Genomic DNA, 21,582 nt, shown 5'->3' on the forward strand with positions numbered 1-21,582 from the left:
CTCGTAAACATTCCTGTCACAGTCAATGACATGGTTTTTGAAGGGAAGTGAGGGGATTCCAACCAGGTTGTGTCGTCTCTGTGGTGACACATGAGGTCTGGAGAAAAGGCTCCTCCTTTCCTCTAAAAGAACGTTTGTCTAGTCTAGTCAAGTGTTATTCAAAATAGGTCTATTTTCTATTCACCGCCTTAACAGCTAGCATTATCTTTAAACAAGCTGCTCTCTCACATCAAAGAGTTCCCAATCGAGCCTCCTGACCCCGTGACCCACTGTTCTCTTTTGTGGCAAACGAGATCTGTAGGCATGTCCACAAGAACCCGACACGAGTGAAGAGGCAGGTAAACGCTTCCCAACCTGAATAATGGAGGGAGAATGAAGCCTCACAAGATCAGTGCAGACACTTATGTTACAATACTCATCCCCCGAGCTCACATTAGACTGCCTAACTAGACAAGGGATCAGGCACACACACACACGGAGTCAGATGGAAACAACTTAGGTCGTTTAGGTCATCAAGTGTTCCAACATTCTTCACACATCTCAAAATCTGTAACAAAACAAAGAAAAAGTTCCAATTTCACCTCCATACCTCTACATAAATTACACAAACCTTCACTCTCGGAGAGTGAACAGAGAATGTTCCAGCATTGCTCAGGACGGGGACAGGAGAAAAAGGTCATTGTGATGGACACACCACATAAATCATTATAGTTGCACCTCTCTTTTCAACAGCAGTTCTGGGACCAGCAGTCCCCTCCCTGCCTCCTAACCCTAGCTAAACAATGAACCTGACCCTGGATCAGCCTTTGCAGGGCAGAATGTGTCTACACCGCAGGAATGCTCTCCCATTTCCTCTCCTCCTTCCACGCCCAGACCCCCTTTGCTCTGAAGCTCTTCACGCCAAGCAGGTTCAAAACCTGACGACACCTCGCCCTGCCTGCCACAGCGCGGAGCGGAGCGGAGGCCTAACGCACAGCTCCGACGGCAGGCTCACGTTTCACCCGCACTGGGGGACCCATAAAGACGGGCTGGTCTGGGAGCCGCTCGAGTTACAGAGGACACAGAGAAGAAATGCAGCCAATGCCAAACTCATAAAAGACAAACAGGACAGGGTGGGGGCGGACGAGATGATATGCTTTTCATGGACATGGACGGGGACACACACACACACACACACACACACACACACACACACACACTTCACTTCTCGATTTGACTCCATTCAGAAAACTCTCAACTTTTACTGGCTGCTTCTTCTTTTTTTTTCCAGCTGCACGGCCAGGACAAAGGGAGCAGACAGGGCTGATGTCTGGGTTTGGAGCGTGGCCTGTGGATCAGCGAACATTCAAACACAGCCTCACATACAGTCCCAACCTGAGCAGGAACGGGGAGTGGAGAGCACAAGAATCTCCCCCAGGAGGAGCAAAACATTCTGTGAAGGAGCACGCTCAGTCTACCCCCTGCCCTCCTTTCAAGGAAACTCATTGTAGAGTGTCTGTGCAGAGAGGGGAAGCATCTTTTCTCTGTTTCTGGGTGGACATTCACGTGCAGAAAACACTAATTCTGAGAGTCTATACAAATCATATACCTGGACTGCAAGGTTTTTCAACCATGCCATTACATCAAGTATTTTAAATGGATCCAAACAGCAGTAACAAAGCTATTTAATTAAGTGTTAACAATGCTGTACTGTACTCTAAAACATTCACCAGCTTTACCAGAATGTAAATGAAAGCAGATTTCGGTCTCTCATTCCTCTCTGCGTCGTTTCATCCAAATGTGATAAGCGCTAAAGAATTTCACTGTGAAAAAATCTTTACCACAGAGACAAACCTTGACAATAGCTCTTTTGAGTGGACCAGCCCAACAAGCAGATTTAAGCAGCAGGCTGGCAGGCAGAGGTTCCTCTTCCAGGCTTTTAGGCTGAGCCCCTCTCTCCCCCTTACAAGAACATCACAAAAAAAACACTTCACTTCACTACTAAAATATGGAGCCAGGAGGACACTGCTGTTTCAAAGCCCAGAGGAAGGGAAGTGACAAGACAACAACTACGGGATATTATGGGATGGAAGAGATGAAATGACAGATGTGACGAGACACACAAACAGATGGATGGGCGGCAGGAGATATGAGGTACATATGAAGACGGGACGCAGCAGGAGAAGAGACATCTGGAGTGTGTGAGGGAGACGGGGCTGAGGGGCTCAGATAGTGGGGGAGAGAGGTAAGGGACCGGCCCTACAGAGAGAAGGCCACTGAAGATGACCTAAAGGTGACAGGATGACCTCCAGGACAGAGGAACGCGGACAGCGGACAATCATCTGGTGCCCTGCCCTCTTCACCAGGGAAAGAAAGCACTGAGACACTGGCCCGGCTCCAGCCATCGTGGCCCCTAACTTGCTTTTCTTTCCCCCCCCCCCCCCCCCTTTTCTCTCTCACTCACTTTCCCTCTCTTCATCTCTCTTTCCCTGGAACTCATCGGTAGCCAGATGGGCCGACAAGCTCAAAAAGGCATTTGTCTTCATTAGGGGAGACACAATGAACAAACAGACCCCAATGTGCACTGCCAAGTTCTCCAAGTCCCCTTCCCCCCCAGCTCTCTTCCTTTGGTTCACAGACACACACACACACACACACAGTTATGAGCCCCTGGGCCCCCACTTGTCCTGCAGAGGCAGATTATTGATTAATTGGTCACACCTGCTTAGGTGTGCCTAGCATACAGGGAGCTACCCATGCTTCCCTCCCTGGCTCTCTCGCTCACATGCATTTCTACACACACACACACACTATCTTGTTGTGTCCTGCTGTTTCCTCTGATATATTGCCAACATTGAAACCCAAGGCATTGGTTTTCCTTGTTTTTTGTCTATTTAAATAAAGGAAAGAATATGAAAATGTAAATGTGTTCGTTGTGGTGGGCCGTAACACACAGACACACACTACACTACTCAGAACTCCTAAACTTGATTGACCGTTTACCGCAAGAAGCCGTTTCCATGACCATACTCCCACACCAGGAGACAAGAGAAGCACAAATCCTGCACAAGAGATGAAGTGTAGCTTCTCTGTGCCAACCCTCACCATCATTATGGAGACCACCAGTTAAGCACACATCCACGGACACATCAAGCTCATTGCATAACTCACTTTGTAATCAGCAGCGAGGATCAGAGAATTTACGGTTTAAAAACAAGGGTTCCATAGTTAAGGTAGCGAGTGTCCCCGTGCCGCTGTGGTGTGGCGTGGTGGAGAGGGAGCCGTGGCGCCAGGCTGGCAGAGCCACTCTGGACTAGACAGAGCCGAGGCGGTGAGGGGTGAGGGCGCAGCCGGGCCCAAACCAGGCAAAGCTGCCCCGCCAGCAAGAGCGCCATTGTCTTTAAATCCATCAGCGACTATTCATCTACTCCCCAAACCCATTCCTGAGACGAGAGGGGAAGAGAAAGACGCAGAGAGGGAGGGAGGGAGGGAGGGAGGGAGAGGGAGAGATGGAGGGAGCCAAACTGAAAAAGTGCAGATTACATTTCCACTGGTGTGGAGAAGCATTTCAGACTAGGCTGAAATCCAAGACGGTGTGTCTAGTGAGTTAAAACCATAAAAAGACCAGGAATGAAAGAGGCAACAAACTTAAACACTATTTTTCTACCATTTGGGGCATGGGTTTCAATGCCGGGAGCACACACACACACACTCTTTTCCATTCATCCAAAAACACACTATTCTGTAAACATTTCCAAAACACACACCCACACACACACACACACAACAGATAAACAAACATGCTCATCAAAGAGTTTTGTCTCTTGGCTTACCCAGCAGCGGACACAGACCAGGGACGCCTCCTCCCCTACATGAATATACAACTCTTCACCAATATGCATGAATATACAACTCTTCACCAATATGCATCTTTGGATTTATTTGACAATGACGAAGCTGTTGTGTCAAGTGCACAGAGCATACAGCCTGTATCAGAAGCCTCCTGTGCAGCTCACTTCAGCAAGAGACCGGAGGCCACAGAAGGAGGGGTAGGCAGCCGTCTGATTACAGACATTGCCAGAGGTAAACATACAGCTGCACACGCACGCACACACACACACACACACACACACACACACACACACACACACACACACACACACACTTCTACCCTCTGTAAATCTCTAATGATGGGTCACAGGGTGTGAGCATCTGAGTTCACTACAAACAAGCAGAGTATGCACGTCATCAAACTTCCACAAAAAGACATATTTACGATCTATATACACACAGACCACAAATCTCCGTCTGTCCCATCCTTCAAATCAGCCTTTCTTGGTTGACTTTGAGAGGTGCGCGTCTGCCACCCTGTACACCATCTCACAGAGGCCCCACAGTAGCACCCTGTGGCCCACAGCAGAACAGGGGCTTCCTTTCAGCGCTTCAGGGAAGGTAGCTACATGGTCGGTCCATCAAGGAGAGAGAGAAAAAAAAAGAAGAGGGAGAGCAAGCTCCCACACTGGGCCTCATTGTCAGGACTCGTCCGGGAGGGGAAGAGAGAACTGTGGGAATGAGCAGGGCTGATATCTCCATGGCCCAACTGTCCCACGACTGCACAGGCTGTTAAGTCCAGAAACCCCAGCCTGTCAGGTCCACAGAACCCAGACAACGCTTTTTTTTTTAGCCAAGCAAGTTTCAGGTATGAAAAACATTCAGGCTGTGGAGAGGATTCAGAGAGAGCTGCAGACACTGCCTGCTTCATCAGGCCACAGAGAGGAGATTAGCAGTATCCCCACATTAAAGCTATCTGAGGGAATAAGTAGGAACCTCCGTCTTAGTTCAGATCTTGGAGCCTGTATCGCAGGGCCAGTGTCACAGATTACCAGACACCTCCTAGTTAAGTCAGGCACTCAAAAAAAATGCACCAGCAGCCAGTAGAAAACCAAAACCCAAAGTCTGGATTGGCCACTGATCTATTCTAACCACTTAGCTCCCAGTGACTCAGTGCATTAGAGCGGACAAAGGGAAATTCATGTTGAGTTCCTGGAAGCATCATATTGTGTTCATATTATCATATTGTCATATCTGTGTCAACACAGAAGTGGAAACTCTGAAAAGGCAAAAGCTGGGCGGACTGCTGTGACACAGGAAACAGGTGATGCTAACAAGAGGTTCCACCCCGCGGTCACCCGGCCTCCACCCAGTTTTTCCCCACTGCACTGTGCAGATGTCTTGCATATGACAATGGAGTGGTTTGAAAACAAAATTGTCAAAAAGATTTTGTGTCACACGTTGCTTTAAGAGCTCATCTGCGTCCATACGGAAACACGAAACGAGTGAAAATGCTGTTGCTAGCTAGGTTATTATAAAATCACATTTATAGCAAAAACGTTATTGCTGGCTAGGTTATTTTCAAATCACATTTCTTGCATAACCAATGCTGAAAAAGATCATTATCAAAGCAATGACACTCTGAGACTACAAGATGAATCCTATAAATCGTTTATTTTTCAACACCAGCCAAATGTGGTTTGGGCAAAGTGAAGTAAACGTAGCTGAAAGTTGTTAGCATTTCGCATCACTTTATATCAAACAAACACAGAAAAGGCTTTGGCCGCTGATGTTTCCAATAGATGATGTCCCCCTTGTGGAAATAGAACATGGTTGCCACTGAAGATGTGGTGGAAGCTTTAGAGGCCAGAGCTCAGTCTGAAGCTTCACAAAGAATTAAAGGTGATTGGATACATTTGGGGCCATGGTATCACCGTTTTCAAAAAGCTCTGTTTTCACCTGTCCACATGGCAACATAAGAGCTGTGTTTTCAAAAGTCTCCACTCATTTACAAGAATATGCGTTTTCAAGCCCAGGATTCAGTCTGGAGAGCAGCATAATAAGGCGCATAGGTCCAAGGTGCCGCAAACGTTTAGAGGAACGCCCCCTAATCTGCCCTTTCTGTTCCCATTATGGTGCAGAAACTATGAACCTACAAGTGATGGAGCTTTGCTCTTTAACGTCAATTCTGAGTTCCTACAGTGGGAAAACACCTAAAGGTGCCTGGCCCTGTAAAACAGCCCGCAAGTTCCAGCAGTAAAAAAGTGCTTACAGGCCATTTATACTTGGCATGGCATAGGCTACTTAAAAGCTACTTAAAGTCAACACATTTACAGTATTTTATGTAATTTTATAAAACCAACCCTGTGTATAAGCCACAGTTTATTCAAGGTTATGTCAGTCTAGCAAACAGTGATTCTTGGTTGCTATGATTGTCTAGTTGCTATGCTAGCTAACTAGCTAGAGAAACTTTTAAATAACCCTCCATTTTTTTAGCACAGTTCCATTTTCATGAAATGATAGCTAGTTATCTAGCTGATCTTACAGTCTCCTCCATTGAACTTCTAAAACTATAATAGGATAAGGTAGAAACCTGCATGCCTCAGCTGCCTAGCAGCTTCATGAGTTCATATTACACACGCTAGCAACTACAAACTGTTAGCTACCTAAGCTAGAGATAGTTAGGTTAGTTCATATCAAGGTTAACTAGACCTTGCATGTTTTACACCCCTCTTTGCACTCCATAGCATTTGTTAAATAGGCTACAGACGGTGGGAATACACGACACCAGTACATTTATAGTTATAGAAGACTGAGTGTGTGAATGAAAATGTGTTATATATCCCCATGTTGTTTTTACCGGATACATTAATGAGATTCATAAGTGAAAGGGGAGGGAGAGAGAGAGAGACCCAAATCATGCTTTTCCTGGCAGAGTTACTATGCTGTTACTTCCAGGTGAGAAATATGCATTCCCATATGCAGGCCACACCGAGTGTATTTCCCTACACTCCATTATCTAGTCTGTTCTGTTAAAGTGACATTATGCAGCCATTTGCCCTTGAGGTATTTTATAGGCAACTAGACCAATTGAGACTGATCCCAAAAAACATGGATGAATAAACAAAGGTCTGAAACCTCAATATGCTGAGGGGAAATGGCAATATACGATACGGTAAGATATAATCAGAAATGTAACAAGTATAATTTAAGAAAAAAAAAAATTAAAAAAACACCCCATGCTATCTTATCTAAATCCTATATAAATAGTTGTGTTCAACTGAAAAAAAAAAAATGCACACCCAGCATATGTGGATGGGTGGGGCAAAATATTATGAATATTTTATGAAGGTTTTTTTTTCTTTATTTCATTTTAGCTTAGCAGCCAGGCCTTGAAGGTCCCCCACTGGTGTGACCTTGTATGATCACGTTACTTCAAAATATTGATAAGCAGTGGCATTAACAGGACGTCATCCTGAAGTGGGCATTTGGATATGCAGGGGGGGCAACTAAATTCAGCATGAATAGAGAATATCAAAAGACTACCCGTCTGACCTTGTGTAGGCAATAGCAATTTTGTTTTGCAACGACAAACTAAAATATTCTAATATTGTAACTGTTCTGCTTAGCAGCCACACGTGAAAAGAAACTAGTTTAGCTGACATGATCACAGAAAAAGATTCTCTGTTAACTCGCAACCGTCAAAACATAATTTTGTGCGTGCATAAAGTCACCCACAAGAATGATTATTCTCTCCCTTGTAGCTTGACTATTCTCTCCCTTGTACGTCGCTTTGGACAAAAGCGTCTGCTAAATGACTAAATGTAAATGTAAAAGAATGAGGGGCAAAAACAACGCCATAGCTAGTCACCGGAGGTTTGTGTGTGTGTGTGCTGCACCGTTCTTCACGGTTAAAATGCTGTCAGTTTTAAAACACAGATGGCAACCTGTGTAACTTACATTGCGCATCGTCGATATCAGAAATATGGTCACTTCTTACATCTTGTATAAAATAGCATTGAGATATATATCTAATATTTTTTTCCCAATATACCGCCCGCCCTTAGTACAGGTTTGACAAGGGAAGCAATCCAGGTTGCTTTCTTTGCCTCCGGTCCTTGGGCTTTTCATGAGGCTGTCTTGCCTCGGCACCAGAGACCTGCTGAGTCAGGAGGACTGGTCCTGCTGGGCAGGTTAATAGTTTAGTCTGGGGCACAGCCACCTGCCCTGGGCACTGCTGACAGCTGCCACCACCCAGCACAGGACAGATAAAACAACCCAAAAGAAGAGCACCGTCAGCCTCCTAGCAGGGAAGATGGGAGAGAGAGAAGCTTCTTTCAGCTTCAATAAAGCCATCCACCATCTCTGCTGGTCTAATTATCAGCAGCAGGCCAGCTATTGAGCAGGAGGGAGTTCTGCCGTGTCAGTGAATACGTCAAAGAGAGAGCAGAAGCACTGGGCTAGGTGCTGTCTGGAACAAACCTGCAGTCAGAAATTCTGATAAATCGTCTTACAATATGCAATCATTACCCGCTGGCCCGTGGATGTTCCCAAGAGCAATTCTACTTGTCTTTGTGTACTAATGTGTTTTGAACACCAAACCTGGCCACACAACAGTGGTTAGTTGATTTGAGTTGACTGAATGAATCTCCTGATTAAAATCAGCCTGTAGTAGACCTCTGAGCATCTGAAGTTATCAGTCACCCTACAAATTCACTTGCATGATCTTCCCCTAGTGCAACATCGTTTACCCTAACCCCACCACCACACACACACACACACACACACACACACACACACAAACCGCTATACAGTAAGTAACTGTTTCTGTATAGGCCTGTAGTCCATGCAAGAGAGTCACAAGGCAAAACCTCCACGGCAGTGTAATGGGAGGCTGCTCTGCCTCGAGGACTGCCTGGGAATGGGTCCTGACCGCCTAATTAGCCCTTGAACTCTGGATGGTCATCACAGGAAACACAAGGGGCCGTCTATGTGGTACAATAAAGGCCCAGCTCTCAGTTCTCGCTCACAGAAATCGATGAGTTATAACTGGATGTGCAGCAGTGCATGCCTCTTCATCCAGCGGGGAGGCAGTGAATGGGAGGTATTGAGGGTAGGCCCTGCCGGCACGTATCACCTCTCTCGAGAAGGATAATGGCTTCTTTTAGAAGATAAGGTGGGACTTTGAAAGGTAGCCCGGACGGAGCCCGAGTGTGCACACACAACTAGACAGATAGGGACAGACACTCCCTGGCCACCACATGATACCATGCTTTATTGTGCTGATAGCAAGTCAATGGCTATCGATCCCTTCTGCAGGGGAAACAAAGGGGGATTCAGAAGGAAAAAAGTCATACCCATCGGGTCCAACAAAGCACCCAGTATGTCAAAGTCAATAATCCTATTTGTTCATTTAATCTGAAGGAAAAAAGGGACTTTTGTGTCTATGAGAAAGTTCACCGTTGTGTGTGTGTGTGTGTGTGTGTGTGCATACTGTCCCTGCAGCCTGTAACTTGGCCTCAGTAGAGCATCCAGACTTTTATGTGCATCTACAAAAGACATAAAGAGGGAGAAGCAGGGATGTTTTTTACATTATTCTCCAACTTTCTATAGTGGCTCAGGAACACTTAAGTAAACTCTGCCTCAGTGTGGTTAGCCTCCTGAATGGGGTTCACACAGGCCTGAAATTGCGCAGTTTTGAGGCAATGGTTCTGTTTAATGGACATTCATGAAATGACGTCCATAAACATTGGGATCATCCTGATGAAGTTCCTGAAGTAACTAAAGGTTATAGTAATGACCCCTGCAGCTGCACAGATGGCCCTCTCCACCGCTCAGGACATCCTTTGGTACAAAAAAGCGCTGTGATGTCACCATGAATGCTGGTGTGGGAATTGGAGCAACGTTCAAAAATCATGTGAAGTGTTCCCTCACTACTGGGTTCCTTCTTCTCTGACCCCATTACCAACAGCAGGAATGGAAACAGGAAAAGAGAGGAGGAGGAGGAGGAGGAGGAGGAGGAGGAGGGGAGCGGTGCTCACCAGGGACCGTGCTCAGGTTCACTGGGCTGCAGATCAGTCTGTGTCTGAGGGGGAGGCCCGTAGGCCTGGCTGCCCTGCTGAATGCTCTTGACACGTTTGTCTTGCAGAGTGTTGCTAATTCTTACCACACCTGTCGAACAGTGAATAATCAACCTCGTCTGTGAGCTGCTCTTCTCCTTAGCAAAAAAAAGGAAATAAACAAACAGATAGATACACTTATAAATAACTCAAACGATGGAGTTCTGAGGATTTTCGGCGACAACCGAATGATGTGTTTTCATAAATTCCACAAGGCTACCCAATAGCACCAGTAAAATAAAAAAAATGTATCAATGTGGGGCTTTCTGAAGCACCGTGACCTGAAGCACAGACAGGGTCTGCTGATGAGTGTGCTTGGATATCCCCCAAAGAGGTGATTAAAAAGAAGGAAATGAAAAGCGACTTCCCAACAGGGGAAATGTGCTGGTCTGGTAACCATGGTAACTGCTTACAGGTGTCATCGACAACAGAATTAGAAAACAGCAGACCGGACATTTCACTTTCCAGTAACATGTCAAACACAGAATAGGAGGAAGCATCATTGTTGGATTTTATCCAATTTGCCATGTCAGTAAAACAAGATCCAGCCATACGATACATTGGTATGCTGACAAGAGCATTCATTTATTTCAGTGTGTGTAGTCAGGTACCATATGTAGGAAGAAGAGGAACGGTGCTTTAGTTTGTTTTCCCCTTCTGTAACTAGGGGGCTGGGAACACCCGTGTCCACAAAACACAAAAGGTCTCATTGACTTTGTGCAAACGAACCATGTCCAGTTTTCAATCCGCATGCAGCTGTTAGTCCAGGGAAGTGACTCCTGGACAAATGAAAGTGCCAAATGGTAGAGGAGATATATGGGCGTCAGGTAAGGAGAAATCTCACGTGCTGTCTGAGTCAATGGAGGGAGAATGCTGAAAAATTGAGCCATCTTTATTGGCCAGCAAAGAGCAGGCTTGCTTGCTCAGCTGAGATAAAGCCACTGGGAAACAACCCAAACACTAGGAGGAAGACATAGAAATCGGTCCACTTCAGCAGGACAGGGGCCACCCTCTGCCAGCAGGCCGACACACACACACACACACACACACACACACACACACACACAGACAGACAGACAGAAGGGGGAGAAGCCTCAGCTGCAGCATGGAGAGAGACACAGAACATCTGGAAGCCATTCCTCTGGCTACCTGGGCTATAAAGAGGGGGCCTGGACCGGATGGAGGCAAACCCCAGAGCCAGGGTCCTTCATGGAGGAGCGGGAGCAGGTCAGGGCCCGGAGGCAAGGGATCTGTGGGGAGCTTAGCGCAGCTCGGCAGTACAACGTGTTATCTCCCGCACTGCAGAGCTGCTCCCCTTTGAAGTCCTGAGCCTTTGAGGGGGAAAAAACAAGAGTGTAAAGTAGCTCTTACAGACACACACACACACACACACACACACAGGCAGGGGGAGACGGAGCCCCCCTATCGCCTCAACCCATTCCCACATTCTCACTATTCTCCCACTGTTTTCACCAGTTTCCTGTCGCTTCCTGGTCTCAGGCTTGAGGCCTATATTTCACACAGCCAGACTGTGATGATGTTATTTGGCAATGTTCCCTGTGTAAATGCGCAGCGTATTTTTGGATGTCTGCTTGCTGTGGAATACAAACGTCATTAAGCACTGTTTCCCCGTCTCTTACCCCAGAGAGAAAACAGTTTCGGAGAGGGGCTTTATTGCGCGCTGTTGGAGGAAGAGCTTAAGAATGTAATGAAAGCCTGGGCAAGCTACCTTTCCTTTAGTGTATAATCTGGGAAGCAGATGGTTGCCATGTGTTGGGGAGAAAGTAAGGCAGCTTTACAAGGAAGCACAAGGAGGATACACAGGGTCTAGATACTAATGGGGAAGGGATGGAGAGAGACAGAGAGATAGTGGTGAGAGAACAAAGACGGAGGTAAACGGAGTGGGTGAAGATAGGGAGCTGGGGGAAAGAGAAGACCGAATGTGGAAGGCTGTGTGCACACGAGTGTGTGTGTGTGTGTGTGTGTGTGTGTGTGTGTCTGAAAGGGACAGGCTCTGTTGTCTCTATGGCCGCTGCTGGACTCTCCCCGGGGATTATCCCTGCTAATAGAACTTAAGGCATTTCGACTGAGCTGCCAGCTGCCGAGCCAGCCGCCCCAGCACACGACCATCAGCACTGCAGCTTCATCCCCACGGGCCCTCGGACACAGGCCTGCAGCTTCATCCCCACGGGCCCGGGGACACAGGCCTGCTCCATCAGCACTGCAGCTTCATCCCCACGGGCCCTCGGACACAGGCCTGCAGCTTCATCCCCACGGGCCCTCGGACACAGGCCTGCAGCTTCATCCCCACGGGCCCTCGGACACAGGCCTGCAGCTTCATCCCCACGGGCCCGGGCACACAGGCCTGCTCCATAGCACCTCACTGGGAGGCCACATAAGCTGTTATTTCAGGGTAAAACAACTGCAACACATAAATGCCAGACGACCAATAGCATGGCTTCGAAAAATCTTCAATTTACATCAATGCCACATGCAGCCTTGGGTCTTTGAAAGGTTCTACACTAGTTCCACAGGACTCCTGTCCATTACATCTTGAGTACAGAATACAAGGCGTGTTCAAAACATGTAAGGACTGGTCATATCTGTTTGTGGTACACAGGCATTACACTTCCTGAATAATAAGTCACCACTTGTTCTTCCCTTCTGATTCCCTCAGTTAGACAACGTGAGTCAGACAAAGTGTTGAAAGTAAAATAACAAGAGTACGTCAGGCAAAAGATTGTGAAACGGATATAAAGACTGTGGATAAGTATATTCAACTGTATGACAGAAATTCATCACCTCATGTAAATCAGTGGAAAGCGATGTGCTTAATATTTTGTGCCTTTTTCTTTGCTCGAGACAACTTTATTCATGGACATGCCACAAGGAGATCAAACTGTTTTGCATAAGTTCACCCAGGCACATTATGTTTTCACCTGTATCCAGGAGTCTTAATGATCAACTAGAACCACAGAAATACACCCTCGATACCCTTGAACACAGCCGTGAGAAATGGGCAGTTCATTACACGAAGGGAGCCCAGGGCATTTAGAAGACTTCACTCAGCGACAGCTACAGTGACACAAGGAATCCTGGAGGAGGCCGTCTACAGAGTAATTTCTTCGGCAGGTAATGCAATTCATGCAATGCAATGACAGTTGATGAGTGTGGAATAACTCAACACATTTTCACAAAAGATGCAGTTAACATCTGTGTTTGCCCTTATGTAACTTACTGATGACTTCAACATCTGTCACTGAAAGTGTACAGTACCAATGCACATTCTGAATTGCTAGGAAAAAAAAAAAAATCAAAGAGCAAGACATCATTAGAAGTCCGACATTGGGACTGGCAGTCATGTTAGAGTAGAGTAGAGCGTGAGCACGCCACCATCGACCTGCTTGGTTTGGCAGCCCTTAGCGCACAGAGAGGAGCTCCTCCTTAAGAGAGGACCCCCACTCATACATACCTAAGATGAGCGAACACAGAGGACCGGGGCACAAAGACACACAGACAGTCAGTCAGAGGGGCAATCCTTTATGGCTTGAGTTTTGTTTACAATCTGACATAATTCAGAGTCCACAGGGTGAGAGAAATGTGGGCCAGAGCACTGACATTTGTATAAAAACAGCGTTCCTTCTCAAAAAAGGGATGCAAGGCTGAGGCAAAATCACAACTGCCTATTAAAGAGTGGGCCACGCTGATTGTCTTTCAAATATCAAGGGGATGCCCTTGTGCATCATGCGGTCAGGAAAGCTTCGCCAGGACGTTATTTGCTGACATAGTGAGGATGTGCCTCTTACCTAGCCCACTACAGCAGTACTGTGATGGTTGCACCAAAGCTGACCAGCCCAGAGGACCTCCATTCAGAAAACACTGTTTCCACGGGAACAGAGCTCTGCTGGGGGGCGCTCTTTTTGTAGGGCCAGCATCCTGCAGTGCTATGTGTGCGTCTACATCTATTTGTGTGTGTGTGTGTGTGTGTGCGTGAGTAGGAGAGGGAGAGACCGATTGTGTTTGAGCAAGGGGTGTGAAAGAGCAGAAGAGCAAGACAGACTAAAGGTGGGGGAGGGGAGGAAAAGGGAATCCTTGCAGTCCTCCTCTGTAGATCTGGGGTGGCGTCTGTCTGTCTGTCTGTCTGTCTGTCTGTCTGTCTGTCTGTCTGTCTGTCTGTCTGTCTGTCTGTCTGTCTGTCTGTCTGTCTGTCTGTCTGTCTGTCTGTCTGTCTGTCTGTCTGTCTGTCTGTCTGTCTGTCTGTCTGTCTGTCTGTCTGTCTGTCTGTCTGTCTGTCTGTCTGTCTGTCTGTCTGTCTGTCTGTCTGTCTGTCTGCTGGTCAGGAACTGAGCACATCCCTTCTGGCTCCCAGTGGAACGCAAGCAGAGGGCACAGGGGCAAGCCGTGCCTGAGAACAGGCAGGACAGGCTTCCCACACGCAAGTACAGCCGGTTCACAGGCAGCCGCTCACTGTGACAGAGAGAGAGAGCAGTGAAAGGAGACACTGGCCACTCTGAAAGCCATGGGACAGTGTAGAGGCTCTCCTCTTGAGGCATGCCACTGACCTATTCAAATCTCTTCAACTCTTGTGGAATCCCTTCAGAAAACTTTCAGTGTGCAAAACACAGGTGTCTCTGTCCACAGCTGGGTCTCTTTGGGCCGAACCTTTTTTTCAGTCTTATCTACACTAAACATAATCATCCACATATCAGACTGTGCTTAACATTTTATCTAAGCACCTCTACTCATTCCATCAGTTAGCCTAATGAATCTAGATTAAATTATCGTCTGGGGAAGAAAAACGTCTCAGTTTGAGGGACATGAAAAGATATTCCCAAACAGAGAGCTGAAGCCATATCTACGGCACCCTGCTGGGTGATCCTTGTACTCCCCTTTTCAGCAACGGGCTGAACGTAGCCGCTGGTATATGAGGATCTCCCTGGAGGGAAGCATGTAGGAATCCTATTAGTCTTCATGACGTAAATCACCACAATGGCAGCCCAGAAGTCATGGGAAAATATTAATGAACCAACAACATCAACAACCCCATGACCTACCATATGAACAAAAGACCATCTCCATGCCCAGATGCTAAAAGCCTAGAGATATCTCAGGAATGGCAGATCAGTGTAAAACTTGCCTTGCTCCTGCCCTTTGGCATGCATGAAAGATACTCTCACTGAATGTAGGTGTTGCACCAAGAGCTTCACACCACAGACGCAGCAGATCACTGAATTCTTCAAACAGCCTGGCAGATAGAAGATTCCCTCAGGGATCCCTCGCTCGGTGTTTTTCCAAAGGAATTGGGAATAAAGAGGCTGATGTGGAATGAATGGACATGCTTGGATCACACCACAAAAGGACACCACCTGTAACTCACAAACACACCTGGCCATTGTGCAATACAATGAGATGCCCCCGGCAATCCCATAAGTCTCAACTTTCTCCTGATGTCATCATTTTCCGACTGGAATTTGGAAATTTGTACCGTGAGTCACTGGTGTTATTTACAACCCTTTACTACACATGGAAACACACCATCAATAACATCCAGGGATCGGTCATCTAGCTTTCCTCTAGATGCTTGTACAATACATATGGTTACAGTTTTGTAAAATGCCAACTTCAAAGCCAGCAAACCATGTCCAGACTGAGACCAAACAGTACCACGGCTACAGGTGAAATCAAGTGAATCGCTCTTTGAAAAGAACCATCTGTGCTTTGGTGAAAGTGTTTCTGTGTTACAACAACCCTTAACAAAAACAGAGTGGCAGGGGCACTGCAGTTGTAACCATTTCCCAATAGTTCTGAGAATGCCTAGAAGAAACACACACCAGATCTTACACAACACTGGAGCACCGAGGCTGAAGCGGAGATCTAAGCTGCCCTGCAAAAACAAGCCGCCCCTCTGGTAGCCTCTTTGAGGAGTTGATTAGAACCGAAACATGAAATGAGGGCAAGGAATGGAGCTTTTAGATGATCATCAGCTTGCCTTAGAATAAGACGGGGATCCTTGACACAATAAAGGAAAATCACTGGCAATTGTAATGCGGAGGACCAAGAGTTTTACCACTTAAATTGACGCTCATTTAATAGATGCTTTAGCAAATGCTTATGTAGAGCAAATTTAGAGCTCAAGAAAAACAAGCTGAGTTCTCAACCAATTTAAGATCAGAAGACAAGTTTTAGGAAGTGATCAAGAAAATGGAAAAGGGTGCAATGGGAAGATTTATTTAAATGAAGCAGACATGAGGACACTCGATGAAGCTCCAAAAGAGCTACCCTCATGCATAAACCCTTCAGTCACGGTATCACTAAGCCTAATACAGTTGCTGATTAACGGTATTTTATTTACAGTCCAGCACAACTGATATCAGGTACACATAAGGGACCAAAAATAGTCTTTGCCAGATAGGCATAGTACACATGTTGTGCTCACATTCAAGCTGAAGCACAGTTAGTTGACCGAGTGACATCTCTCAGGGCTGCAGCCCGTCCAACTGAAGGTCTAGCAGCAGCACAGGGTGGGGAGCGAGCCTAATGATAGCTGTGAGGTCACATGAAAGCCAGAGCTTTCCTAGACCAACATTCACAATCAGATGAGAGTGTCATGTGACAGCTGCCTCTCCCCAAGACCGAGACCATGTGACAGAAACCACTAGTATCCACCGGAGTAAAGGCGCATCTGCTTCTGCACAGGGCACCTCCCTAAACATACACATCCACCCTCTTAGGAGCTGAGAAGTGCACTAATGTGCTCTCGTAGATCTGACATCTTCCCTCTGAAAGCACCTCTACAGACAAGTGTTTGATTTCTCATCGAGGTCATCACACAAGGCATTGCCATTATATTTGATCGGCAGACAGAGGGACATATCTCATTTGTGTGACCGGCTGATAGGACAGAACTGCCTATCTGATTATGACGGAAAAAAATTAGAAAGTGGTGGCAGCTCTCCACCCATTGAACTCCTCCTATTTAGTCAGGCAGTGATCACACCATTCTGCTCAAGTTCAGAGCCCAAGCAAGTGCGAAAATGCAACTGGTTCCAGCTAATTTTCATATTCTAAAATGTGTTGACTAATTCATAACATAACACAACTGCAAGCTGCATTCTAAGTATAGCAACAGGGAATGCTACAATTAACCTATGTTTAGAGGCAACCTCACATAGTGGTAATGATAAATGTATCAGCAACTTGATTTGTAATCTTACACCCACATGAGTGTTGGAGCACACCATAACAATGTGGAGCAAAACCACACATGTCAAAAGCACATTAAAGGATACAAAGATAAAAAAAATATTCACACAAAGCACGCAATATGAAACCTCATGTCATTCACAGAATGCTACAACACCTGTCATACAGTCATCTTTTTGCAGCAGATTTTTATAGCAGAAGGGTGCTGACCACTTCCTCCCCAATCGTGATTTGAATAGGCGAGTAGGCAAGACGGAATGGAAATCTCACAAGCTTTAAAGTAAGTTTGCAATGTGGGGAAGAAAGCCACGAAAGAGCAACAGCTGTGTCAAGAGCAAGACATACTTTCATGAACAAATGACAATGTGGAAGGGCCGCACAATGGCTGGAGGGAGTGTTTGTGGCACATTGTAGGTAGTAAGTGAGGTGCAGTTTTCTCCTGTGAGAACTCAAGTCTGCAGTTATGAAATACGTTGCCTAAGTCGACCTTATAGCATATCTGGTAGTGGTATTAGATGGCCAACTGATATCAAACTCCGGAGTCTTACATAAGTGTGCTAATATGAAACCATCCAAGTCTTTATTTTAGTTAGTGGTATTGTATTACTATAGGACTGCGGTTCTTTAATGAACCACAAGCTTTTTAACCTTTTCAAAACAGTGAGGGTCGTTCCATAATGGCCACCATAACAGAAAACTACACAAGAAAATTACAACAATGCAAAATATTTGAAAGTGTTTCCCCAAACACCGCCTAGACACACTTCCAACATTTGTTGGACAGTTCCCTTATGCAAACAATGTGTGGGCAACAGGCCTATTGCCAGAGCTTGGCTTCCCAATCCTAACGTTCACTTTTTCATCGACAAGTGCTTCATACCAAAATCTTGGGATCACATTTGACGTCTCTCGTACTTAAATAGGACCACCGAGGAAGCGCTCGGAGGAACTGGCGATGTCTATGTGCAAATCATTGAACATAAACTTTGAATCGCTTGAAACTATGTAAAGTTAAATGAATGTTCCAAACCTAAGCAATGTTTCTATGTCTCAAGTAACGTTACCTGTCTTAACTTACGTTGTGTGGCTAACATGTGCTTCAGTCAGTTTCACGATGATTTAGTCAGCTGCATTTTCATGCAAACTTTCAAACCAAAGTCAATTCATGTCATTCCTCAACGCGTAAAATAACACAGCCGTATAGTACTGGGACTGTCTGAATACCTATACAATCGAAGTATTACTTACGAAGGGAGTTTGTTGGGCACCTGGGTAACTTAAACATTATCTCATGCAGCTACTACCCTTGCTAGCCACCGAAGTTTCTAAGCTATGCTAGCTATAGAACGGTGGGTCACTAAAGAGCGTTGTAAGAAATTGTTAAACTTGCTTATATTAATAATGTTCATGGAATTTTTCAATGTAATGCAAAGAGGTAATATCATTAAAAAATGATACGACACGGTGGTTTTATGTGACAATTCAAAACTATGAGACTAAGGTTAGCTACCTGACCAACTTTCTCCTAAGATCTCAAGCTAGCCACCTAGCATAGCTCGCTAGCTAGAATTGCTATTATGACTTATGCCAGCTTGGTAGCTAATCAAATCATAGTTATAGTTTCTTCTTTGCTTAAATGCAAATATTGAATCTCTGTGTGATCTAGTTATTAAGCAGAGTATATGTAACTAAGTAATGCTGAATAACTCTTATGGTTAATGTGGTTATGTTGATTAAGGGTTGGCCAATGCAACTTAGCTAGCCAACATTATAGCTGGTTAAAATCTGCTAACCATTTTAGCTAGACAGGTAGCTACTAAGTTACACTCAATGTGACTGTTTGTTAGCTAGGTAGCTGCTAGCTTAGCAGCTTTGTAACTTACATCAGTCTCGCGCAAACCTGTCATTCTCCCTCATTCATGCACATCGTTTTGGACGGGAGAAGGTAGTCTGATATTACACAACGTGTTGATTGACCAACCATACAACAACGGTGTGAATGCAGGACAGTCCCTCAGCCAAATTGTCAGCTCGCTAGCTAAATAGCTAACTAGCTTGCACTCATGTCACCCTAGGCACAGCTTCGCACCAACCAAGAGCAGCTTCAGACCCCGAGCCACAAGGAACCTTATTAGCCATCTAGTTAGCTTTTACAACAACACCAACATACAGCCAAGCCACAAAACACGGCAGTTGTTTACCTCAGAAACACGAAATGTGACGTCTGATGACAAGGTCCCTCCACCATCGATTTGTATTTCCTCCTCTCAGGTAAGATAAGCCCAAATGAAGCAGAGCTCGCAGCTGTGGGTGCCGGTGTCTCTCTCTCTTTCTCTCTCTCTTTGGGAGTCGTATTTCTCCAGCAGTAGCCTAGCTGGGTAACCGTACTACGTTAGCCAACTGACTAGCTAATCTTTCAAAGAGCTATCTCTAGGGATGGCTTCCAATTATCTAACTTGGTACCTTACTAATGGATCCCGTGGAGTCTGACTGACACCCAGCAGCTTAGGAACGTGAAGTCGTCCACAACAGAAAGCCCCACGCTCTTACCTCACAACAGACACAGTTGGTAGCATAACCTCTGCTCTGTCTCAATCCGTAACGCTCGTTCCACTGCCACAGATAACTCTTCTTACCCACATAGAGGAATACGTGTCGCAGGAAGATGATGAAGTGTAAGCACTGCCCCTTTCATCCCTGTCACCACAGTGTAACAAAATATCATCTAAGTATCATTTTGAGACGGACGAGGGACGATTGCTTAAAGATTGGGCAACCAGCCATCTGATTAGGTGTACTCTATATGAGATCATGCAATATTCATAACGATTCTAGTCATATGACGAATTTCAATCATATACCAGCTGTCTTGACTGTAGACCTGATGTCTTCAGTTCTCCTTATTATTTAGTTTGTTTGGCTGTAGTGCCCTACCATTTTGGCTATTCCATGTTGTATATGTATCTCTGTATTGCAGACTCAGAGATTCGAGTATAATGCTACCACTGAGAACAAAGAATGATTTTTGAGAAGCATGAAATTGACACTGGCACCAAGCCAAACGTGGCTCTGAGTGAAAGTGAGAGCTTTCCAGACCAGCACTCACAGAGTATTGTATTTGCACATGATATATCCACTCTTGTGTATGAGTTTAATTATTATTATGCATTTTCAGATAAAGCCCATGCTTTATGCAGCTTTTATTCATATGCAATAACAATGTATTTTAATAACAGGCCTATATAATCCCAGCACAATTTCGTGTGGAATGTATTTAGCTATATACCAAAACATTAATCTTGAGGCATGTTTAGTCCTGCTGTCTAAGGTTAGACAAGGCTGGAGCCACTATAGGAAGATGCTGACAAGTATTCTGTCATGACCTGTTAAATTAGCACAGAGATCCTCTCACACATTATTCACATTAGCAAGTCACAGCAAGGCAATCCAGACCACTGTTCAGGAAGAAAACAAACAAATGGCTTCCATCTGTTGCAACCTCTATCATTTATGATCTGCAAGAATTTAACTGAGCTTGGCTGTAAGGCCAATTACTCCCATTGGGCTGGGTATTCCTCATGCTATCTTTAACAGCCCCATTCTCACATGTAGTCCGTGAACCCTTGTCTGGCCTTTTCTGGTTTACAGAATGCACAAATCCTGGACTTTGTGATTGTTCAGAGTTTTCTGTGCAATGCCCACATAGCAGTTATCTACTGCAGAACAATGTACCTAGTGGATCAATCTGATGTAACTGAACCGGTTTTTAATTTGTAATTCTTTACCATGTTGGTGATCATAATTACCTTAATTACCTAAAAGCTGTTGACAAATATATAGATTCAAACAAAGATGCAGAAATCTGAAAGCATAGAACGAGCAACCTCTTCACTCACAACCACACGGCCTCACCCACAGCTATAGCCACTCCTGCCGTCCAAATGGCCGTGATGTGCCGTGGAGGGAATGATGACCAGACAAAGGGTCTGTGCAGCAATTGAGTCTTGGGCTTTCAGTGTCAACTGATGGGTTAAGGCACCTTGCAGAATGTACTCATACAACCTGGGCAGGTGTTAAGTGGTAATGTAAAAATTAATAATAACTGTATACTCTGCTCTGCTGGAATGTAATATGTTTAAACATATAACAGCAAAACTTGAACATTGGGTCATTTAAATTGGCTGTAGATGTTTTGATGAAATATAATTTTAATATCTTGTAGTACATTTGTTAAAAATCACGCATAAAGTCTTCTGAGGATGTAGCAGGAATGTCTCACTCAGAAATAAGAGAGAAAGGCTATATGTGAGCTTTACGTGTGATCACATGGGTTAAAGTGTCACATTAGCTCCCCACATTGGCCAGTGGCAGTATTGAGTTGATCTGGATGTTGAGGGAGAGCGTGTGTGCAAGTCACACATGAGCAGACCAGTTTCAGGAACATCAGCCT

At 45.4% G+C, this 21,582-nt stretch overlaps 1 protein-coding gene across 4 annotated transcripts in view; it reads right to left on the reverse strand.

The window, feature by feature from the left end:
* The window catches only part of fbxw7 (F-box and WD repeat domain containing 7), a 133,399-nt gene extending 113,560 nt beyond the window's left edge, over positions 1-19,839 (reverse strand). The window contains exon 1 of one of the 4 annotated variants that reach the window (XM_031559325.2): positions 19,334-19,839. The gene's annotated coding sequence lies outside the window, so the exon portion shown is untranslated. The remainder of the gene's footprint in view (positions 1-19,333) is intronic. The other 3 variants (XM_031559324.2, XM_031559322.2, XM_031559326.2) reach the window with 3 other exon arrangements.
* Positions 19,840-21,582: the final 1,743 nt, after the last annotated feature.

This window comes from Clupea harengus, chromosome 22 (assembly GCF_900700415.2).
Source record: "Clupea harengus chromosome 22, Ch_v2.0.2, whole genome shotgun sequence".
Taxonomy (NCBI): domain Eukaryota; kingdom Metazoa; phylum Chordata; class Actinopteri; order Clupeiformes; family Clupeidae; genus Clupea; species Clupea harengus.